Here is a 23,990-nt window from a genome sequence, read left to right on the forward strand (position 1 = left end):
GCCTGTGTGTTAGAGCAGGATATCTGGGCCAGGTAGCTGCTGGACCTGCGGCCTGCCTTGGGGATACTGGGGGGTCTTTGTGCTATGGCCAGAGTCCTCACCAGACTGACTGCATCAGTGCTTGGGAAACCAGGGCCCAGAGAAGTCTCAGGCACAGAAAATGAGAGCCAGCTGCTGGGTAAATGCTTGTCTCTAATCTGGGGGGATTTATTTCTGGGCAGGGATCATTTGGGAGTCAACATGGAAGACTGGATGGAGCATGAACGGGTTTTGGAGTACCACATGGGTTTGAGTTTTGTTTCACCACTTACTAGCCACATGACCTGGGCCAGCTACATACTTCAACTCTCTGAGCCTCAATATTGTCATATGCACAACGGAGTCTGTCATACTGTCTGATAGGATTAAATGAGCTATTGTAGAGAGCTTCCCCTCGCTAGTCCTACATTGTCACAGGGGTCCCCAGACTTTTTACACAGGGGGCCAGTTCACTGTCCTTCAGACCGTTGGAGGGCCGGACTATAAAAAAAACTATGAACAAATCCCTATGCACACTGCACATATCTTATTTTAAAGTAAAAAAACAAAATGGGAACAAATACAATATTGAAAATAAAGAATAAGTAAATTTAAATCAACAAACTGACCAGTATTTCAATGGGAACTATGCTCCTCTCACTGACCACCAGTGAAAGAGGTGCCTCTTCTGGAAGTGCAGCGGGGCCGGATAAATGGCCTCAGGGGGCCGCATGCGGCCTGCGGGCCGTAGTTTGGGGACCCCTGGTCTAAGAGGAAGTGCTTGCAGTGTTTCCGGAGGATGTGCTAAAGCTCCTCAGTACTTCCCGCCGGGTCTCAGCGGGCTGCCTGGGTCCATGGAGCACTTTGTGGTATGCTGGAGCACTGACACGTTGGGTCCCCATGTACTAGCTTTTCATTACCCTCTCTTCTCTCTGAACTGCTCTAATGCTCAGGTTAAAGGATGAGCCTCCTGTGATCCTTTTGTATTGTTGATCTCAGCCCTCTGGGAAGAGCTTATTGGACTAGGGGTGCACCCCTGACTTAAACTGGGCCCATCAGGTTTTCTCACCAGGGTATTGGAAACTGTGATCGGAGAGGCAGTCTCTTTATTTCCAGAGTGTTATAATGTGTAACCTTGGGAGATCTGGGCAGACATCTTCCACTGAGTGGATTAAGTAGTAGACACGCCAGTTAAAAAGAGAAAAAGAAGATGAAGTTGTGTAGAAAAAGGCTCAGCTGGTGTCTGACCCTTTTTGGAGCCCAGTTCCAGTCTGCTACATGGTCCATGAGACACCCCTGCATTCACCCTTTTCTGCTTAATCCAGCACATTGACTTGAAGTGCAGCCCCACACTCTCTTTCTGCAAATACGTGGTGCTGCTTGACCAGTTGTTAGTTGACTCTGAGGCCTGACCAGTAGAAACTGGTAATAGGCAATATTTGAGTAAACTGTATAGGAATATAGTTTACATTTGAGAAAATTAAATTCATTTGCTTATTTTGCTCCTGTGACAGGAGAAAGCCACTATTTGCTTTGTTAGCCCTGTTCTCTGGCCTACTTAGGATAGCCATGTGCCATAGGAGCTGGGATCCATGCACCAGAGCAGATAGACCTGGCCTTCTTCAGAGGGACTGACTTTCCGTCTGACCTCCTTGGGGCAAAGCATGCTGGTTTTCATCTCCTTCGTTGGGTTTTAAGGGGACATGTACAGTGATTCCTGGGAAATAGGAAACATGCTTTTTCATTATAAGAACAATATAAAAAGCTACTTATACAATATAATCAATAGCTCAAATGCTATAGAAATGTTTGCCTGAAACCTATGTATTCTTATTGATCAGTATCACCCTATTAAATTTATTAAATTTAATTTTCTTTTCTTTTTTTTTTTTTTGTATTTTTCTGAAGCTGGAAACAGGGAGAGACAGTCAGACAGACTCCTGCATGCGCCTGACCGGGATCCACCCGGCACGCCCACCAGGGGGCGACGCTCTGCCCACCAGGGGGCGATGCTCTGCCCCTCCTGGGCGTCAGTCACTTTGTCGCAACCAGAGCCACTCTAGCGCCTGGGGCAGAGGCCAAGGAGCCATCCCCAGCGCCCGGGCCATCTTTGCTCCAATGGAGCCTTGGCTGCGGGAGGGGAAGAGAGAGACAGAGAGGAAGGAGAGGAGGAGGGGTGGAGAAGCAGATGGGTGCTTCTCCTGTGTGCCCTGGCCGGGAATCAAACCCGGGACTTCTGCACGCCAGGCTGACGCTCTACCACTGAGCCAACTGGCTCAGGGCCTAAATTTAATTTTCTAAATAAAATTATAAAAAAACTAAACAAAATAATTAACAATGCAGATGGCAGCACATTCTTGTTTCCCGTTTCTGGAACTCATGGCAGCAGCCAGGTGACCTATGAGGTCACTATCAAAGGTTTATGTAGCAGCCCTAATAATTCTATAATTCAAACCTCAGCTACAAATGAGGCTTTTTCGGGTAGCATCATTCATAGCAGCCTCTAAAAAGAAGGGCAGTGGATTCTCCCTGATCAAGGTAGGAGCTCCTGGTGGCAGGCAGAGTGCTTTCCTGTGTCCTTTCTGGCTCACAGCAGAGTGGAGCGAGCAAGACAGTACTGTGGATGTGTTGTTAATTCTGAGAGCCTGGTGTTAACACAGTTCCCACAGAGGGTGGCGGTAGGGGTGGGGGACGGTTGTGTGGTTTTTCAGCAGTCAGCCTTCTCTGGGCGTGCAGTGGCTTTGCTCTGGAGAAACTCAGTCTGATTAGAGGGTGGGACATGTGCCCAGGAAATAGCAGAAGACCCTGTGGCTGACGGCTCCCCTCACCCTGCTCCCTGCACTGTGCTGCTCTGGCAGGACGCCCTTTCTAGTTCCCTCCGCTGGCCTCTGTCTGTCCTGGGCGAGTCCGCCCTTGCTGCTCCTGCTGCCGTCTGCACATAGGTCAGCCCAGCTGATGGGCAGCAGAGCGGGAGGGGAGGCACTTTTGAGAGAGAACACATTGGAACCGTTCCAACTTGCCCTTACCTGACTTGGAGGAAGACAGTGGTCCCCATAAAACAAGGGCTCTCTAAGGACACTGGGACACTGTCCTCCTCTGATCACATCTTTTTAATTTCCCCAGCTGTATCCCCTTCCATAATGAAACAACCTAGCTCCAAATATGTTCTTTATTTGTAGTCAGACTTCCTACTATAAGGCTCCCAGAAAGTTGACAGCAGCTGATAGATGAAGCCCGAATTGTTGTTTATTGTTATATGGGCACTTTTCTGTATCTGAGGCAGGTCTTCTAAGACAGCTTTGTGACATCCAGTTCAATGTGTAACAAAGGATTTTTCTATTGTGCTTTTGAAGCATAGAGAAATATCATCCCTGAACCAAGGAAGATGAGAGTAACGTGAGGCATACCATCTGAACACAAAGAACACCCCAACCAAAAGGGCACTCAGCCAGGGAACAAAGGCAGGAAGAACTCCTGGGGGCAGGGGCAGGGGGCGGGTTTTCAAAAGCAGGGTCAGAGAGGAGCAGTGGAAGGAAAGCACACAGCTAGAATAAAGTGGGAACTCAGGAAGTCATTACTGTCTTGGGCTGCTTCATTTGACAACTAGCTCACAAAAGGATGGAATGATCAAAGTTTAGGTGACACCAGGAGCTTTGCCCAGGGACCATTGCTGCCCCTAAAACATCTGGTGAGGTCCTGGTACATTTTCATGAAAGTTATTCTGGGGAAGAACTGATGTGACTGCCTCAATTTTCACAATGACATGGTTCTCACTGTTCAGAGCAGGGAGTATGTAATGGCTTGGAGCTGAGGCTCTGTTAAGGTGGGCTATGTGGAGCTTGGCAGCTTCTGAAGAAAATATCACATCACATCCACCATTGGGATGGACTGTCTAGAGAACTGGGCAAGGGGCAGGGAGGGCTAGGAAAAGTTACACTGAGAGAACTAGGAGGGGGCTCTGAGCAGAAGTCCCTGTAATGGAAAAGGAGGCTGGTGGGATGAGCCAGATGGGAAAACAGGACCTGAAAGTCAAAGGGACCAGAATTTATGTGGCTGCTGGTTCTTGAATCCATCCCAAGTCATTTACCTGGTAGCATGTTCAACCAGACTTCATGGTTAATATAACATTTCTCCCCAAAGCTAGTTTTCTGATAATATCTCACCTAAATTTCTTTTTCCTCCCTGGCCCTGGTGACATAGTGAGAATATATTGCTGGCATATGGGAACTCTTCGGGATATTGGCCAAATATTCGCTGTTATTTTGCTTTTTTACTTTATTATGGGCCAAACGAAAACCATTTCCTTCACTCTTTTCTCTGCTTTATATTTATTCACGAGGAAATATATGATGCTTTAAGGATGGATAGTTGTTGAAGAGCTATTACCATTCTGTAAATACAGTAACTATTGAGTATTTTTAGGGCTGTTTCCTGGGATGTTAACAGCCTCGGGCCAGCTGCTCACACACATTGCAACAGGGTATGAGACTTCCTGGGGAGGGGTTGTGGGGGGGTGGGGGTGGCTGTTAAGTGCATGGGCTGGTGCCAGGATGCCTGGATTCAAGTCCTGGTCCTGACACATGCTGGCCATGTGCTATTAGATCACTGACTCCTCTATGCTTAGCTCCCTCTTCTGTAAAATGAGGCCAGTAATGTGGATTAACTGAGTATTTCTAAAGTGCTTAGAACAGCACCTGGCAAATAGTAAGCACTTTGTTAGTATTTAATGAATAAAAACAAGACCATGACTTTCCTATTTTTCTCTCTCAAACACTCCCTTTTTGTTCTCCTTTACACTCCTTATAGCTCTGCTAATCCCGGATCTGCCCCACTTTGTCTGCCTGCCTTCTCCACAGCAGTACAAGTTCTCTGCTAATCCCGGGGCTGCCCCACTTGCACTGTCTGGGATGCATGGAAGGGTTGAGGCATAGATGGAGGAAAGGATTCTAGGTGGGGAGAAAGGAAGCAGGGGAAAGAGATTGATGGGAGGTGGAAGAAGAAAACAGAGCAAAGGCAAGAAAACTGCTTCAGCTGCTGCTCTGGCTTGACCCCTGCTCATTTCTTCCCCGCCCTCATCTGGCCAGACTCCAGCGAAGCTGCTCTCAGAGCCTGCCCCAGGCCTGACCATCTCTGAGCCTCTGCCCCAGGGTGCTCCTGCTGCCTCTACTGCTGTCTTTCTTATCTCCATATGTCCAAACTTTGTCCAGCTCCCATGAAAGCTTACCCTACCCACTCAGGTGAGAATTTCTCCTCTCCTGTCCAGATGCAGTTCTTAGCATTTCCCTTTTGTCAAAGTTCTATGCCTGCCTGACCCTCTGACAGAGAGCAGCCCCCTCTTGGAGGGCTCCTGCAGTCCATAGTGTGGGACTCGGCGAGGGCTTCTCAGGTGAGACTGTTTGCATGAGTGAATGCTGCAGCTGGAAGTTCTCTGTGTTCAGACTGCAAACCTGGTACCATCTGTAGGACCAGAGTGGCCGTTCTCACCCATCGTCCCATGGTGTCGCTCTGGCCACGTCACCACAGATGGAGGAGGCACATGGGCACAGGAGGCCGAAAGTTTGCTTGCTTTCTTGGAGACATGATGAATAAGTAAAGGACTGAATTCATGTCTCCACTAAATTTATTTTCACTCTAGAAGTGCTAGCTTGGAAGATGATAACAACAGCTTCATTCCCAAAGGCAATTGAGCTAGGAGTTTAAGGATCTTATCAGGAAAACATTCATACCATCATCTAAGCGGTTGCTCAAGAACTGATCCGAGGAGGGGACAGGGATCAGAGTCAACTTGAGGGGACACTTGGCTCTTCCACCTACATTGCCTTGACCTCTGCCTCCCTCTCCTCACCTTTCTGCAGCACTGCCTTCAAAAGTCTCCATTTTCTGAGCACCTGAGTGCCTTTTAGACATTCTCTTTATTGCTAGAAGAGTCCATTTGGATGCCTGTACAGGTGTCTCTCACTCGATTCCAGCCTTTCCGCTGCTTCGCTTCTCCCATGCGTGCCCCCACAGCCCGACCAACCCCAGCATGCTGCTTGGTTATTCCACGGCTGTGGTTCCCTCAGGTGGCTGCTGTAGAGCCATCCTGAGGGTCTCCGGGCAGCAAGCGGGGATGGGCCCTTCAAAAGGCCCTTCATGCCCATAGAGACTTGACGGCATTAATTCAGTTGAGTAGCTTGCTCATTGTCAAAGCCAGCTATCTGTTTCTGCTTCTCAGGAACAGCAGGACATGGAAAACTCTGTCCCACTCAAGTTCAGCAAACCTCCAATTTTCCAGAGAGATCATTTACACAAATGTCCAGATTGGTATGTTGCCCTGAGGACTCAGCAGCTTCTCTCTTCCCAGAGAAAGGATGACTTTATGCTGAAGACAACTGCTCATGAGTAGCCTGTGCTTCAGTCTTCAGGGTGCGGGGTCCAAACAAATGGAGTTGGATGCTAGAGCTGTGGGTGAGTCATTTCCCGAGGGTGGGTGGGACAGCAGGGCCTTGGTTGACTTCCTGGAGGCCAGTGCTAAGTGTGTGGTCTTCCAGTGCTCACCAGGAGCCCTCCCATAGCACCGAGCCCAGAGGGTGCTGACCAGGTGACTGTATTGTCATGCCAAGTCCCACGGTGGTCTCAGAGTGAGCTTCTTACTGGCTCCAGGTGGCTGTCTCTGCTCTTTAACAATGTCACAGAGGGGACACTCCATACCTAGGCAGTGACTCTCTCTACCTTGCTTAGGGCTCTTTTCTAGCCTGAAACCAAAGGAGAAATGGAAGCAGTTCTAGCACAGTGATTTTCAACTGCTGGTCTGCGGATTATAATCTCATACAACACCAGGGTGGTTAACCCTTTTGTGGATCTGCATGGGATTTCTGGCAGACTGGGTCCATGGACTGGCAGCTGAAAACCACAAGAGACCTTGGATTTTCTTCAACTACTCACCCTTCTGAGCCTTCCCCTCCGGCCAAGCTGTTCTAAATGCTGTTCCCAGACATGGCCTATGTAGCACCTCTTGCCTGAGCTCAGGGACAACTGCTCCATCCTATTTCTCTCTGGTTCCATTTTTATTTAGCTGTAGACTCCTTCAGGTCTTGTTCTGTGGTCCACTCACTTGGCAGTCATGGCTCACGGTCACATTTGTGAATAGCTGTACTACTGTGTTTACAGCTGATCTGTTCTGCTGTTTTTAAGTTCTTTGAGGGAGCCAACTGTCTCTGCATCCCCAAGAGCATGCAGCCCTATGATCTGCACATAGTAGGTGCTCAGGAAACATCTGTTGAGTGATAAACTACATGCTCTTCTAGAGCCTCTAAGATTTGCTTCATGATTTTCTCTGTGACTCATTGTCCCAGAATTTCTAAGTATAAAAAAAATCCTCTATTACATAGGGTCTGATGAACACTGAGCTGTCTTCACCTCTTTAATAGAGGACAGGCAGGGAGAGGCGATGAAAACTAAACCAGGCTCTTGTCTTCTTGAGGAGGGAAGATTGAAACGTGAGATTAAAATAGGGTTTGAGGATTATCTTTTGGGTTGGATGAAGATTGTTTAATTTTTTGTATATAATTATTACTGAAAACTGACATCAATCCAGAAAATATATCATAATAATTATTATTATCATGACAAAGAATAGCTAATGTTTACTGAGTACCTATTTTATGTCAGGCTCTGTGCTTAACAGTCATTACATTGTTTAACCCTCACATCAATTTATTGAGATGGACATTTTTATATCCCTATTTCAAATATGAAAGCATGAGACATAGATAAACTAAATAACTTGCCTGTAATCACAAAGATGATTATGATGGGGTCTGGACTTGAATCCAGGCCAGTCTGACTTCAGGGACAATATTTTGAGCTATTGTCCTATATTTCCACAAGCTGAATTTAATATCAAATGGACAGACCAAAGCACAAGGGACCACAGAGATTTTTCCAAGCCCACAGAGGCCAGGAGACCTCATGTTTTAAAATTCTATTAGAACTCTCATTTCTCTGTGTTTCTGACTATGGGCCAGCCAAGTCCCAGTGGAGATGAAAGCAGCAGTCTGCAAGGCTCAAAGCCAGTTTCCTCGACAACTTCATCTCCCCGAAAGGAGTGAGTCATCACGCTAAAGATGGAGCTTGGGCTTTCTCTCCTGCATACAGACAAGAGCAGCAGCAAATGATTCAGCAGTGGCTCCACTGGCTGGGCACCACTTTGCCAGGAACCAGGTTAATGTAGAGGCCAATTAAGCCCAGACTTACAACCTTCAGAAGTGTAGGCTCCAGCCAAGAATGCTTGACTGAAGAGCCTGTTAGGATCCCAATCCCAGGCAACACTGACAACTAGGCCAAGAGCTGTAGTTTAAGGTAATTCTCTGAGCCCAAACTCTGACTAGATGATGTTCCAGGTTGGATCCATAACTCTGCAGACTTTCCTGAGGGTTGTGCTGTCCCCGGGGTGCAAAGGTTCGTGGGATCATAGAACATGCACAAGTCCTGGGGTCAGCCTGCCTGGGTGCCACTCTTGGCTCTACCACTGACTCGTGAGGGACAGAGTAGCTTAATTCCTCAGGCCTTAGTTTCTCCATCTTAAAATGACCATAATTATGACTAACTCAGAGGTGTTTCAAGGGTTCAGAAAATGCAGTTCCAGTTTTTGGTGTATGGTTCAATTTTTAAATGCCAAAATACTGTTGTTGTTGTTTTTTGTTGTTGATATAATTTATTTCTTTAATAAAAGTTAGACAAATATATCACTTATATCTTAAGCCTTGTCTAAGACTTATATCATATATTAAACTTATTTTTTTTTTTTGTATTTTTCTTAAGTGAGAACTGGGGAGGCAGAGAGACAGACTCCCACATGCACCTGACTGGGATCCACCTGGCAAGCCCACTAGGGGGTGATTCTCTGCCCATCCGGGCCGTTGCTCTGTTGCAACTGGAGCCATTCTAGCGCCTGAGGCGAGGCCATGGAGCCATCCTCAGCACCTGGGCCAACTTTGCTCCAATGGAGCCTTGGCTGTGGGAGGGGAAGAGACATATAGAAAGGCGGGGAGGGGTGGAGAAGCAGATGATCACTTCTTCTGTGTGCCCTGACAGGAAATTGAACATGGTACATCCACATGCTGGGTTGATGCTCTACCACTGAGCCAGCCACCCAGGGCCCACATGTTAAACTTTTTAATCAGTCAAAGGTATGCTCACTTACAGAGTATTCATATTTTTCATGGTTTTTGTTTGTTTGTTTGTTTGTTTTTTTGTGACAGAGACAGAGTTCAAGAGAGGGACAGATAGGGACAGACAGACAGGAAGGGAGAGAGATGAGAAACATCGCAATTCTTTGTTGCGGCTCCTTAGTTGTTCATTGATTGCTTTCTCATATGTGCCTTGACCAGGGGGCTACAGCTGACCGAGTGATCCCTTGCTCAAGCCAACGACCTTGGGCTCAAGCTGGTGAGCCTTGCTCAAACCAGTTGAGCCAGCACCCAAGCTGGCAACCTCGGGGTCTCGAACCTGGGTCCTCCATGCCCCAGTCTGACACTCTATCCACTGTGCCACAGCTTGGTCAGGCTCATGGTTCTTAAGTAGAGGAAGAAATTTGATTATTGATAACAGCAAAGTTTTTCTTGCAAGAATAGTTCTTACTCTAGTTAAAAGACTCTATCAGCAAGGAGAACAGGGATCCAGAGGCAATTGATGTTGACAGATGAAATCTGCATCTGTATTTAATTAAACAAGAGAAGACTAAGAGAGACTGCAAATACTTCCTGGAAATATAAAATACAGCTTCCAACCAGTACAACAATGCAGTCCTGGGTTATTGGAGCTAGTAGTGAGTGACAAGCTGGGGTGGTCATACATTTTTCAAAAAAGATTTCTCAAATTATTGAACGAAATATTAGGTCAGTGGCCGATGAAAGAAACAGAGGAAATTTACTTAGAACTTTCTCTTTATGCTTCTAAATTCTTCAAGTTGTTCTTGCAGAGAAAAAAATGTGCATATAATTCAACAGTAATGTATTTGATGCATCTTACTTTTTAAAATCACAGTTTACATTTTACTTTTACATAATTATTTAAAAATAACTTTAAAATGAATTTCAACTCCTACAACTTTATTTTATAATGTTATATATGTGTTATATGTATTTTACTTTTATTTGATGGTTTTATTTGTGTATACATTGTTATATTTAAAACATACTTGAGATTTAGTGTCACTTTTTTAAATTTAAAATTTGAATTCTCAATACTGATACGGTATTACTGTTACTAGTATTTTTATGTGAGACATAAATGTTGAAGTAATGGCATAGCCATTGGTTTAAGAAGCAGCATACATGTGACACAGATGCTCCACATCTTGGTAGCTGGTGAGGACAAACCCAGCCCATTGGTAGACGTGCAGCCATGTCTTCACCGGACAGATAGTGGAGGCACGTTGGCACAGTGCACCGGGCACCTTCAGGCACGGAGGGCACTGCGGTGAGCAGACGGTCAAGGTCTTGGCCTTTGGGAAGCTTGTTAATTCCCAAATCTTGCTGGTTCAAAGCTAGTTCAGGCTGGGTGGTAGGGAATTTCTTTGTGATGGCCTTCTCCTGAGTATTTCTACTTGATTCAGGTACCCTGCATAATTCACCTTCCCTGTCACCAAATGTCCTCTGAGCTTTCCCAGGTCCGTAGCACAGGTACACTGCTGTGGTGTCTCTGTAGCTCCCTCACCAACTCTCTGATCAGTTGTCCTGCCTACATCAGAGCCTCCTGGGCTGGCCTGCTTCTGTGGATGGTGTCACCCTCCATCCTTCGCTCTGCCCTCAGGGCTGCTCTCTCACCTTCTGCTGCTGGGCCGGTGGCCTCCCCCTTGGTGGTGGGTGCTAAGTTCCTCGGGGTCTTGACTGCTTCCTGAGCGTGTCAGGCCACTGGCTCTCCATCACATCCCTCTGCAGATCTCATCTGCCCCTGAGATGCCTGTCTCTCCTCACGTCCATCTTCCCTACAGGGCCCTGCTCCAGCAGAGTCTCTGGAAGTGATGCCCAGGGTGAGTGATGCCTTCCACTGTTCCACAGGTTCTCCTGCTCAGGGTTTAGGCCTGCGTGGTTTTGCTTTTGATGATCCCAAGTGGAGGATGACTTATTTTATTTTGCCTCCATTTGACTACATGAGTTAGTTTCCCAAAATCTGTGTGGAGAGAGGTGCTAAATCCTGACCAGGACTCTCAGCTTCTTACGTACAGCTCACCTTGGCCTGTGGGGAGGATCCGAGGACCGCCTTGCACAGAACTCAGAATCCCTGCTCATCCCCTACACTCAGGGCTTGGCCAGACTTCTCCCTGCTTCTGGGAATTTTTCTCTTAGACTTTCCTTAAAAATTAACCTTATTTCTTGCTCTTCCACCTGCCAGCACCAACCTGACCAATAAAGTTAAACCCAGTATAGATAGTGTTCAAATACTTTTTCATTTGGTTCTGCACCCTATGCAGACACTATGGACGGTCTAAGATGAGCCTCCCCTTCCCCAACAACCACCATAATTCTTCACATCTAGAGCACACAGAGAACTGCCCATTTCTCCCCACTGATACTTTTAGGCACATGGTTACTTAGAGAACCTGGCACTACCGTGGCCTGATACTTAGTGCATGTTGCTTTCTTTTTGTGGTATCTGTGCCTGCTCTGTCCCCATGGCTTCCAGCCTGGACTTCCTCAGTTAACTCTTTTCCCTTCTCTGGAAAATGTGGAAACTCATCACACCCCAAAGACTGAGAAACATGCAGTATTCATTTCTGGTGAAGTCACACCTGGTTGTATAGCTGACTGTGGGCTTCCTGCTCTTAGATGGCAGATGAGGAATGGGAATATTCAGAGTCCAATGCAGAGATTCCATTCACGTATGTTTTGTGTTTGAAGAGGTTGTAGTCTTCTTTGTCATTCAGGGGCCAAACCCCAAGCTCTGATATATGTATGAATATATACACACAGAAGATGTCTTTTATTTAATAGAAAACTTCTTGATAGGTTGTGTTAATTTTGGTCATAATTTGAATGCTGGTTTTTATCCTCTGGCAAATGAAAGCTCTCTTATTCTCAGCATGATCACATTCTTCAGAAGTAGAAACAGAATCCTGTAAGTTACTGTGGTATATTAAGTTTACATCTATGTATTCACAAATTTACATCCATCTATCCATCCAGTAAATGCCTTCTGAGTCAGACACCAGGAACACAAAGATTGAAAATAATATCCTGGGTCTCATGGCCCTCAAAATTTTGTCAGGAAGACAGGTAAACTGGCAAATTCAATGCTATAAGAGGGCTCACTCAGCTCAGAATGCCATGAAATAGTATCCAGCCCAGGAGGGGATGTGGAGGGACAGTGATGACAGGCTTCCCTGAGTATGGATCCTTGAGTTGAAGGCTGTAATCAGTCATGCTGAGAAGAAGCTGCAAAGAGTTTGGGCTGGAGAGTTGGGTAGATCTTGACTGCATCTGAGCCGGATCCATTTCATCTGTGTGTGGGGATGACAGTATTGAAGGCGCACTGAATGAGTGCATTCAGAGGACTTGGCCTGGTGAAGGGCACTGATTGAGCTCTGAATAAATTGTTGTTATTAGTGATGCCTCAGAGCCTGATGTGTCAGGAGTGGCACAGGTGGCTCAGGGTGCATGGCCTGTTAGGGAGTGATGGGAGATGGGAGCCCCTCAGGGGTCTTACATCATGCTAGATGGAGACAAACATGACTTTGAAAGGCAGCGTGCCTTGGCAGCTACAGGGAGTTGTAACAGGCTTTCATTTTTAGTACATGGGCCATAGTGTAGATTGCATGTGCACACATATTTGCCCCCACTTCCACGCCCAGTGTTCTCCTATTTACCATGGAGCAAAACAACATCATTTAAATAACAGCATCAGAACCTGACCAGGAGGTGGCGCAGTGGATAGAGCGTCGGACTGGGATGCAGAGGACCCAGGTTCGAGACCCCGAGGTCGCCAGCTTAAGCGCGGACTCATCTGGTTTGAGCAAAAGCCCACCAGCTTGAACCCAAGGTTGCTGGCCCCAGCAAGGGGCTACTCGGTCTGCTGAAGGCCCACGGTCAAGGCACATATGAGAAAGCAATCAATGAACAACTAAGGTGTTGCAACGCGCAATGAAAAACTAATGATTGATGCTTCACATCTCTCTCCGTTCCTGTCTGTCTGTCCCTGTCTATCCCTCTCTCTGACTCACTCTCTGTCTCTGTAAAAAAATAAAAATAAAAAAAAAAATTAAAAAAAAAAATAAATAAATAACAGCATCAGACAGTCTCAAAAGGCTCCAGGCACACCTGATTCATGGAACCTGCCCAGTAGACAATGATAATTTATTGCAAATGTCCAGGATTCTGCTTGCAATCTCTTTAAATGTTAATGATCAATAGTGTAATTACAATGGGGAAAGTTCCTGGGCCAGTTGTTGGTTTAATTTAATTTATAAAGCCATCTGGAGCTTTGCAGAATTCTTGTTACATTTTTTTCCAGACCAAATGTGGATAGCTTCTAGTCACTGTAATGTCAAATGTATAACAGTGACACTACTCCCAGGCTCTGAGGATCCAGAGGGGAAGCCTGGTAACCTGAGGATAAGCCAGAGGGCTCAAGGATGATGGTGGATCCTGTAATCTATCTCCCTTTCCTCCTCTCCCCAAGAGCAGGGAAAAGGCCTTATGTGGTTAGTGAGGATGGGTTTCTGCTAAGAAATAAGCCTCCTTCAGCTGGACAAGAGGCCAGACCAATGAAGGACTGCCCACCATGCTTAGAAAAAAAATCACATTTCTTCCTGTGTCTGTAAGACTTTGGGCAATCCAATTCTTATCTGCTTCACATCCTTCTACTCTTCTCTCTGCTCACTGTGAATCAGCCCCATTGACTTCCTCACTATTCCTGAAACACGCCAAGGATTTCCTTGACCATCCTGACCAAAATAGAAGTCTCCCCTCTGCTTACCACTCAATCCCTTTCTGTCCTCTTACCCTGCTTTATGTATCTTTCTCACTTAGTACCACCAGACTTTGTGTTACGCATTTACTGACTGTTACTGTACTAGAATGTAAGCTCCATAAGGGCAAGGACTGTTTTTATTTCATAGCACTCAGAATAGTGTCCAGGACATAGAAAATGCTCAATGAATATACGTTGAATGAATTACTCTTGCAGCTCATCTCCTTAACTCTACAATGCACCCCCACAAATGGGAGCTCTAACCCTTTTTTCCTCCTGGGGTAGATGGCAGCGACAGTATCTCCCATCTCATATGCTCGGCAATGCGACTTTGACTCGTTCCTGTCCAGAGGTGGGATCTAGTCCTGCTGTCTTTGAAGCTGGGCTAGCTCTAAGAGATCTATTTGAATCACTGGAATGTGGCAGAAGTGGCGCTGCAAGGCTTTCCAAGACTGGGCCATAGAGATCTTCATTATCTACCTTCACTCATGGCGAAGCTCCCCCTTGGAAGGTACCTGTCGTGTACAAGAGCAGTTCCCCAAGACCACTGTAGTGGTGGAATCCCAGCATAGCCAAGTGGAGAAGGAGAGGAAGACCATATGAAAGAACACAGATGTGCGGACCTGTAAGTGAAGCCTGCTGGCATCTTCCATTCCAGCCCAGCCACCAAATGACTTCAGTGTAGCTAATGGCTCCAGACAGTGTAGTATATAAGATCTTCCTACTTGAGCCTTATCTGATTTCCTGACCCACAGAATTGTAACCAAATATAATGACTGTCTTTTTAAAACCACTAAATTTTATGCACCAAAAGGTCAGTTGAAAAGCTCTCTTTATTGTCCAGTCCTCAGCATTCCATCTTGTCTCCTCTTCTGTGGGGCCGTGGGCAAGAGCCCCTTCTTCAGTCCTCACCGCTTCTCTTCCCTGCTGCTCTCCCCTGCTCTGCTCCCTCCCCTGGGGAAGAAGCATCCTCATCATCACAGCCGACTGTCACCTGTGTACATGGTCTTCCCTATGGCCTTCGGGCTTCTGAACTCTGCTGTGGTCCCGTTTCCATTTCCTCTGTTTATCAGACCCATGACTCTGCCCTATGTCTTCCTTCTCTCTGACAGCTCTGTAGCCCAGATGCCTCCTACCGCTACCTGAGCCCTAAGTGCCTCCTCTCTTAACCCCTCTGTATCACTGGGTATCTGAATAATCTGCCTGGGAGATGAGCCTGTCTTGTTTTCTTAGCTGAAGTCTTGTCATAGGAGAGTGAGTGCCGTTTTGCCTTCCGTCTCTTAAGGAGATGGCCAGGAGGGCTCTGTGAATCAGGTGGTCCTGGCTCGAGAGGAAATTCACAGTTTGTGGAGGCTTTAGGGATGATTCTAAAGACCACATGCTGGCCTTTTTTGGGGATCAAGTCCCAGTGAAGGAAAGGGGCTAGTGGAGGGTGCCTGGTGTAGGAGAGACACTTTCTGAGACTGGATGAGGGGAGTGGGCTTTGGGGATTTCCACTTGAACTCTGTCCAGAAGGTAAAAGGACCTCGAAATGGAGTCATTCTAGAGTACTGGGGAAATTGGCCAATCCCAAGGGGCTTCTTTGTGGAAGGGGAGGATCCTGGCACGAGTTTGACCAAGAGATCTTGCTTCATTGGAAGCTTCACGAGGGAAGGGATTCTTGTCTGTTTAATTTTTATGAATTGTATTCTCAGCATCTACTATGGTATCTGGGTCATAGTGGTGTTGAATAAATAAGAGCCACAGCTTGGGGCAGATGGTGCTGATCAGGGCGTGTTACGGGCATCACATACTCACAAGGAGAAGGGCATAGGCCATGAGCTTCTTTGGGTGCAAAGGTGAGTCATCAGGACTGTGGTATGGCACAGAGGAGGGTGGCCCAGGGTGACTGAGACAGACTTCCCTAGAAAAACTAGGCCAGGCTTCACGTGATTTTGAAAAATTAATAAATCATAAGAGCCAACTGTTAATTGAGAATTTATGATACACTAGACATTGCATTGTTGTGATTTTCATGCATTATTTTAATCCTCATAACATAATATAGACACAATTATTAGCCTTTTTTTTTTTAACAGATGAGGGAAGTGAGGCCCAGATAGGCTGAGTAACTTGTCTAAGGTCACACAGACAGGACGCTCACTCCAGGCTTTCATGGGTGCCAGGTAAGCAGTTAAGCAGTGAGATTTCTTACCCCTGAGAGTCATGAAGCAAAGTCATATTGGTTATCCCTGTTTCTTCACTAGTCACACATGTAATATCTGTACATAATGTATAATATTATATATAAAAATTTAATAATATTAAAAAAATTCAAAAGAACAGATTAAAGTTAGAAATAGATAATTTTTTCCTAGTAGTAGAGTATCAAACTTGGAGTGGGCTATGTCTGGCCTATGACCCAGGTAATATGTAGCCAGTGTCCCAAGTACCTGCTACGGATCAGAGTATTCCTGCAGGATCACCTTTGTAAGGTGCCGTGGCCCACACTCACCCAGCACTTGCTATGCATCATTGCCGCACTTTGGAGATGAAGGAAGAGCAAGGCCAGTGGTTTGCCTGAGGCCATCCAGGCTCTCACTCAGAGTGCGTGACTCTAACCACTGCTCTACAAGGAGTCTTTTCCCATGTGTGGAAAGCTGTGTATTTCAGCAGAATCATGCACTGTTTGATTATCTGAAAGGGAGTTAGTGATTTTAGGAAGAAGTCTTTTAACCAAGTAAAGAACCTTCACGATATGTATGCCCTGTTTATGAATATAATAACCAATTATAATTATAAAAGACCATTACATGCAGGTATATGTCCTCCGCCCTCACAGTACATGGTCAGTTTTCTCTGGGCAGTGGTCTGTTATCAGCAAAGGATCCTGTAGCTGGTGCTAATGGATTTGGTTGTTGGAACTTTGTCTTTATAAATTCTCCCTAATTTCAGGCTGATGGATACTGAAAGCTCTTTCCAAATTAATGAACATTTTAACATCTTTCTGCCCATTGAGTGAGGGTCCTCATTAGAAAATCAAGTATTATTTTATGTTCACTAAAAATAATCTGGGTAAAGAGAACAAGAGGGTTGGTGAAGGTCGGGGGAAGGTTTTGTGTCTCTGAGGATCTCCGAGGCGTCCGTGTACACAGCCAGCTCCCGCCACTTTCTGCCACCGCTGGCATTCATGCATGGGACCTGTGGACTGGAGCAGGAGCCCTGGCTTGGTGTGCTCCCTTGCCCTCTGCCCCCCCCCCCCTTTGTGAATTCCTCTGACAACCCACTGGGCAGGGAGAGCTGGGCTTGGTCTCTGGTCCCAGCAGTGTGGTAGTTACGAACAGAGGCTTTGGGGCCAGGAATGTGGGTTGGAATCTCTGTTCTGCTTCTTAGTAGCTGCTTAACTTTCCTTGACTTATTCTCCCTTCTCCGTCAGTGAAGTGGGAAAACGTGCCTGAGCTGCTCTGAGGATGTGGCATGCACGTGAGGAGCGGAGACAGGGCCGGCACTCCGTGTGAGAGCCACTCTGTGCACTTCTCTCTGAGCATCACCCTCAAGCCCTGATCCTTCTCTCCTGTCCTCCACCACCGCTCTCCTCATCCAGTGGACCACAGCTCTGCACTGCCCCTTCCTACCAGAGTCGTCCAGGCTCCTCATGGCCTACAGTTCCCTTCCTCACCTAAATGCAATCTCTGTTAAGACAATTTAGGAATGTGATAAAGCCATTAATCCTGTGGCTGGTAGGCCAGACCCTCGCAGAAGCTTCTAGATTGAACTTTGCCTTTGGTTGCATAGTCCCGTTTTCACCTTTAAAATGATCATTACAGAAATTCCGTAGAGGATTACAGCCACCACCTCACTTTAGGCCCTCATCACCTCCCACTGAACTCTTCCAAAGAGCATTCTGGCTAGGCCCTGTTCTCTTATTGATCATCAAACCTTTGCACTGCCCTATGGAAGCAAAGCTACCTGCTGTCTTGACATTCCCCTGACCTGGACACAAATGGGTAGAAATTCTCTGTTGCACGATGCTGTACAAATCAACATGGAAAAGGTCAAGGCTCCAGTTCGGAAATGCTAGAGGATGTTGGTGGTGTGGTGCAGTGAGTAGTGACGGGCAGGCTGAATTCACAGAGAAAATGCTCATCTGCTCAGTGACCAGAGGAATGCATTTGAAAATAGGCGCAGCATAGAATTTTACATCTGCTAAGTTAGAGGAAAAAATCCTAATAATACCTAGTGCTTGCCAAGTATTGATGAAACCAGTTCAGTTGTATAATATTGTTGATATTAAAAATAGCATAGCCATTTGAGAAAATAATTTTGCAAAGTGTTTCACAAATATTTGTGTTCTTTGACCGAATAACCTCACTCTTAGAAATTCATTGTTTGCAAATAGAAAAGGAGGAAAGAAAAGTGCTGCATGGTGATAACAGTGAAAGATAAATATACATAAAAAGTGGATGTTCACAAGTGGGGAAGATACATAAATAATGGTACATCAGTGTTGTGCTGGCAGAAAAAATAACGATTGTAGAAAAACAGCAAAATGTTTACCAAGATGTTAAGTGAATCAAATCATAAAATTATTTAATCTATAGCTGTAAGTATGTAAACATGCCTGCACGTGGCTAAGACCGGAAGAATATAAACAAATGAAAACTGACATATGGGGCATGTGATTGTAGATGATTCTTTGCGTTGTATTTTTCTCATTGTTATAATGCAGTTTGTGCGGTAAATATAATAAGTAAGTTTATAAAGGCAAATGTGAAGACAGCCTCGGGGGTTCTGTGTCTGTTGTGGAATGTATGGAATGAAGGCACTTGAGCACGACTTCTGCTTCTGGGCTCCTGACCCCTACCTCGTGTGTCTCCTCCTCCATGGCCTCCCTTCCTCCTGAATGCCCTCACCTGACCATCTGCAGTTCTCCAGACATTAGCACACCTTTGTGCTTCCCCTACTGTCTTCTCCATTTGAGTGTCTTCATCCCCCTTTTCTTTGGCTCTCTGACCCGCCTTACAGACTCTGACTCAGCAGCTACCCATTCTTCCTCCTTGAAGATTTCCCACATAATTTTTGCCTGAATTACTCTTTCCTTTCCTTGTTAGATAAAAGGTGGATTTGGTATGTGTAGCCCTTTGGGATATAAGCTCCTAATGGCAGGGGCTGGGTCCCACTTATCTTTTTAGTGTCTACAGATTAAGCTGCTAATGGGTGTCACATGGGTATTTCCTCCTTTAAGCTTGCAAGTCTCTGTTCAGTAAGAGCCAAAAGCTTTCAGAAGGGGGGGAGCAAAGCAGTCAGATGATTGCATATCAGGTGGGTTTATTATAGAATAATTATAAAAATTGATTTGTAATTTCTTCAGGATGCAATTTGTGGCCAAATTATTAGTAATTTAGTTAATCAAACAGTGATATTTTGTATTTAAATTACCTTTCTTCCCCTCTCCATCCCGCCCTCTTCCTTCCTTCCCTCCCTTTCTTCCTTCCTTGTTTTTTTGTTTTTTTTTTTTTGTTTTTTTTTTTCATTTTTCTGAAGCTGGAAACAGGGAGAGACAGTCAGACAGACTCCCGCATGCGCCCGACCGGGATCCACCCGGCACGCCCACCATGGGGCGGCGCTCTGCCCACCAGGGGGCGATGCTCTGCCCATCCTGGGCGTCGCTCTGTTGCGACCAGAGCCACTCTAGCGCCTGGGGCAGAGGCCAAGGAGCCATCCCCAGCGCCCGGGCCATCTTTGCTCCAATGGAGCCTTGGCTGCGGGAGGGGAAGAGAGAGACAGAGAGGAAAGCGCGGCGGAGGGGTGGAGAAGCAGATGGGCGCTTCTCCTGTGTGCCCTGGCCGGGAATCGAACCCGGGTCCTCCGCACGCTAGGCCGATGCTCTACCGCTGAGCCAACCGGCCAGGGCCCTTCCTTGTTTTTGAATAAAACAAGGTCAGCAGTCATTATCTGCATTTCCATGGACTCGATGCCATAGTTGTAGAAAGAATGAGATAAGTAATGCCTAATATCTAGTAGTTTATCATGGGCTACTTCCCTGTTTATCTCATTTTGATTCTCAAGAGAACCCTGAACGTTTCCTCAACAGCATTTAGGAGTGCATCTCACTTTGAATGTGTGGTTGTAGTTCAGAAAAATAAGAACTGTAAGGAAACTCAAGTATGGTGCATTCATTCACTCTATCAAATTCAATAAATATTTTTAAGAATCTTCTATTTGCATGGGTCTGCTCTAGGCTAGGGATACAGTGGTGAGCTGCTGCCACAGAGTTCATTGAGTTGGGGAAATAGATGATAATAAGTAAACAAGTGATAGAAAAGAGGACACAAGGGCAGAGGGTGGCTGATGAGGGAGGGTATAACATGGTGGCCACACTCAGATAAGGTGGTCAGGAGGGTCTCTCTGTGAAGGAGACAGTTGATCAGAGTTTTGAATGATGAGAAGGACACAGCTAGCAGAGATTTGAGGGAAGGGGATCAGTAACTTCTCTGGGGTGGGAACGAGTGTGGACTATGTAAGGAGCAGAGAGGCAGGCCCACAGATAGACCGTTACCCAGCAAGTCCCTTCAGCCACTGGGAGCTGCTTTGCCCAGAACTGCCTGAGAAGTTATGCCCCTCACTTGGGGGCAGCCTGCAGCTAATGGCTGCGTGACCCAGGTGTGCACAGGCCAGGCCCCTTGCCTCGGTGTGGGCCGTGGTCTGTAGTGCTCCTCACACTCCAGAACTCCCCCACGAGATCAGACTGAAGTCAGGCTTCACTGAAACCACATAGCCTAACTTCTTCTCCTGCCCTGTCCTGCCTCACCCTGCCCCGTCCTGCCCCTGTTCTTCAGGGCAGGTTTCTCCCAGGAACACTCAGTTGCACAAGGACCATTCAGGCTCTGCTTCTGGCCATGAAGCTTATTAGACTGTGAGCTCCCTGACTGAGGGCAGGGACTGTGCCTGTCTTGTTCACTTTCAGATGGAAGATTTAAGCAGAGGCATGATACTATCTAACTACTTAAAATTTTTTCTGTTGCTTGTGTACGTGTGTGTGTGGGGGGTAGGGGGGTGGGGATGAGGAGGGGAGGGAGAGCGCAGAGGTAGCTAGACCAGTCAGAGGTTACTACAGTCATTCAGGAAAGATACAATTATGGTTGTTTTATGTAAATGGAAGTGTCTGTATTAAGCAAAGATTTTCACCACAATTTTACTTACAAAATTCCTCTGCCATCAAGAAATTAGCAGATGACCTGAGGCAGATGAATGTTGATAAAAGAATAATGTGTTATGTATCTAAAGGGAGGACTGTATAAAAGATCAGTGCTCACTATGACTCAGAATCCATAGAGGAGCATCTAGTACAGAAATAATGGGACAGAAATGTGAAGTTGGTCTTTAGCATAATTACTGGAGTTGGTCACAGGTTTTTGGGGTAGAGGGAACTCTAATTTCTAAGATCTGTTTGAATCTGGGATAGAAGTAACAGTTTAAAAATGAATCTTGTTCTTTGCACTTTAGTAGATGCATGTGATTTGTACCTATTCCTTGGGGGCATTGGGGATTTACATTCCTCCCTTGAATGCTCTTCAGATTCCTCTCTTCATATTAACTCTCAAATCAGAATGTAATAATCTGGCTCTGACTATCTTAACGCAGCACACGATGAGTGTAATGACAGTTACACAAGCTAAGGCCACACGGCTTAGGGAACATGATAACCAAGGAGAGGAAAGATGATCTAAAGGATTATCCATTCATGCAAATATTTTATATTGAAAGAACTGAGCAAAAGGCAGGACAATAATAAAATGGCAATAGTTTTCTGCCCTATTGTGCCAGCCTGTACGTTGAGGGTGTGAAATCTTTTTTTGCAGATGTGCCGTAGTATCTGCTCTTTAGAGAGAGTTGCATCAGGTGCCTCGCAGCAGCAGGCATGAGGGAAAGGGGGAGAGGAGGCATGAGGCGCTCTGCTTTTCTTTCTTAAAGCTGAGCCAGGCAGGGTGGGGGCTGGCCACTCAGGCTAATGAGTGCGGGAGCCTCCTACGACCCACTGGGGAGCACTCAAGTGACCTAATCTCCCCTCCTAGGACAAGGACCCATAGCCTCTCTCTAGTAGTGCAGAGCCACCTGGGTGCCACCCACCTCTCTGCTCCATCCCTGAAACTGCTGTGCCAGAACCAGTGTTAGAGGTGCTCTGGATGCTTAGAGCTCTTTTCTAGTATTAACAACCCAGCAGGGAGCCAGGTCAGCAATGGAGGGAGTAGAGATGATGACCCCATGCTCTGAAGCCAGCCTGGAACATCATTTAAAGTCTGATGATTGATTTCTAATCACAAGAGAATTACAGCTATTTGGAGAAGCATTAAAGTCTGCGGCTTCTCAGGCTCTGGCCGGTTGGCTCAGTGGTAGAGCGTCGGCCTGGTGTGCAGAAGTCCTGGGTTCGATTCCCGGCCAGGGCACACAGGAGAAGCACCCATCTGCTTCTCCACCCCTCCTCCTCTCCTTCCTCTCTGTCTCTCTCTCCCCCTCCTGCAGCGAGGCTCCATTGGAGCAAAGATGGCCCGGGCGCTGGGGATGGCTCCTTGGCCTCTGCCCCAGGCGCTAGAGTGGCTCTGGTCGCAACAGAGCGACGCCCCGGAGGGGCAGAGCATCGCCCCCTGGTGGGCAGAGCGTCGCCCCCTGTGGGCGTGCCGGGTGGATCCCGTTCGGGCGCATGCGGGAGTCTGTCTGACTGTCTATCCCTGTTTCCAGCTTCAGAAAAATACAAAAAAAAAAAAAAAAGTCTGCGGCTTCTCACTTTATACCATCTATTCATTTACTTAGCACCCAGCCTGCTCTGTGTTCAGAGACCAAGATGAATGAGGAGATATCCCACCTTTTAGGAGCTCAGTCTTTACAATAACTAGACTCATCAGAGAGCCTTGGAAAAGCACAGTCCCCAGGCTCCCACTCAGAAGAAATGGATTAGAAACTCTGGGCTGGGCTACCAGCATTGGTGTTTTTTATAAAACCCCAGATGGTTTCATTGTGTAGCTAATTTTGAGAATCTATTTTGTCCTAGAGAGATACAGAAGTTTGAGTTTGATCTAACCATTCATTTGGTATAAAGAGTTGCAGGGCATCCTTGGAGAACCACAGTCTTTGTCCCCAGGGGTATACAGTGAAGAGGTTATGACCTCAGATCCTGAAAACTATCCTAGAGACTCTCAGCAGGGCATGCTACTGTCTTTACCTCTACCCCAGGGACATTAGAGATGGTGTCCAGACACATTTTTGGTTGACACACTTGGGGGGGGGGGGTTGTGTGCTACTTACTGACAGCTAGTGGGTAGAGGCTAAGGAAATTGCTAACTATCCTGTCATGCAGTGGTCCCCAACCTTTTTTGGGCTACAGACTGGTTTAATGTCAGAAAATATTTTCACGGACCGGCCTTTAGGGTGGGACGGATAAATGTATCACGTGACCGAGACAAGCGTCAAGAGTGAATCTTAGACGGATGTAAAAGAGGGAATCTGGTCATTTAAAAAAAATAAAACATCATTCAGACTTAAATATAAATAAAACAGAAATAATGTAAGTTATTTATTCTTTCTCTGCGGACCAGTACCAAATGGCCCACGGACTGGTATCGGTCCACGGCCCGGGGGTTAGGGACCACTGCTGTAATGCACAGGACAGTGCCCACAGCAAAAACTATCTGGCCCCAGTTGCCAGTTGTGCTGAGGTTGAAAAACCTGGTGTAGTCTTAAGGGTAATTCTGCTTAAAGTCAACATGACAAACAGCTTTTATTAGGTAACATTTATTATGAACTTACCGTGTTCTAGCTACATTGTGTGTTAACAAATATTAACTATTGTTCTTAGGTACTACTATCTGTTCCCATTAGATAAGAAAACTGGGGCCCAGAGAGAAATACCTCATCTATATCTAGTGGAACAAATAAAGGACTGGGCTTTGAACATGTGCAGTCAGGTTCCTACATTGTATTATTGCCCAACAGGTTCTATTTTCTTCTCCTGATAGTTTTCCAGGCAGTAAAGTGATATGTATATA

The 23,990-nt window shown here is 46.3% G+C and overlaps 1 protein-coding gene across 1 annotated transcript in view; it reads right to left on the bottom strand.

The window, feature by feature from the left end:
• Window positions 1-23,990, bottom strand: part of TRPC7 (transient receptor potential cation channel subfamily C member 7) — a 145,071-nt gene that overhangs the window by 70,437 nt on the left and 50,644 nt on the right. The gene's annotated exons all lie outside the window — the stretch shown is intronic.

The sequence above is a fragment of the Saccopteryx leptura genome, chromosome 6 (genome assembly GCF_036850995.1).
Source record: "Saccopteryx leptura isolate mSacLep1 chromosome 6, mSacLep1_pri_phased_curated, whole genome shotgun sequence".
In the NCBI taxonomy this organism is placed as follows: domain Eukaryota; kingdom Metazoa; phylum Chordata; class Mammalia; order Chiroptera; family Emballonuridae; genus Saccopteryx; species Saccopteryx leptura.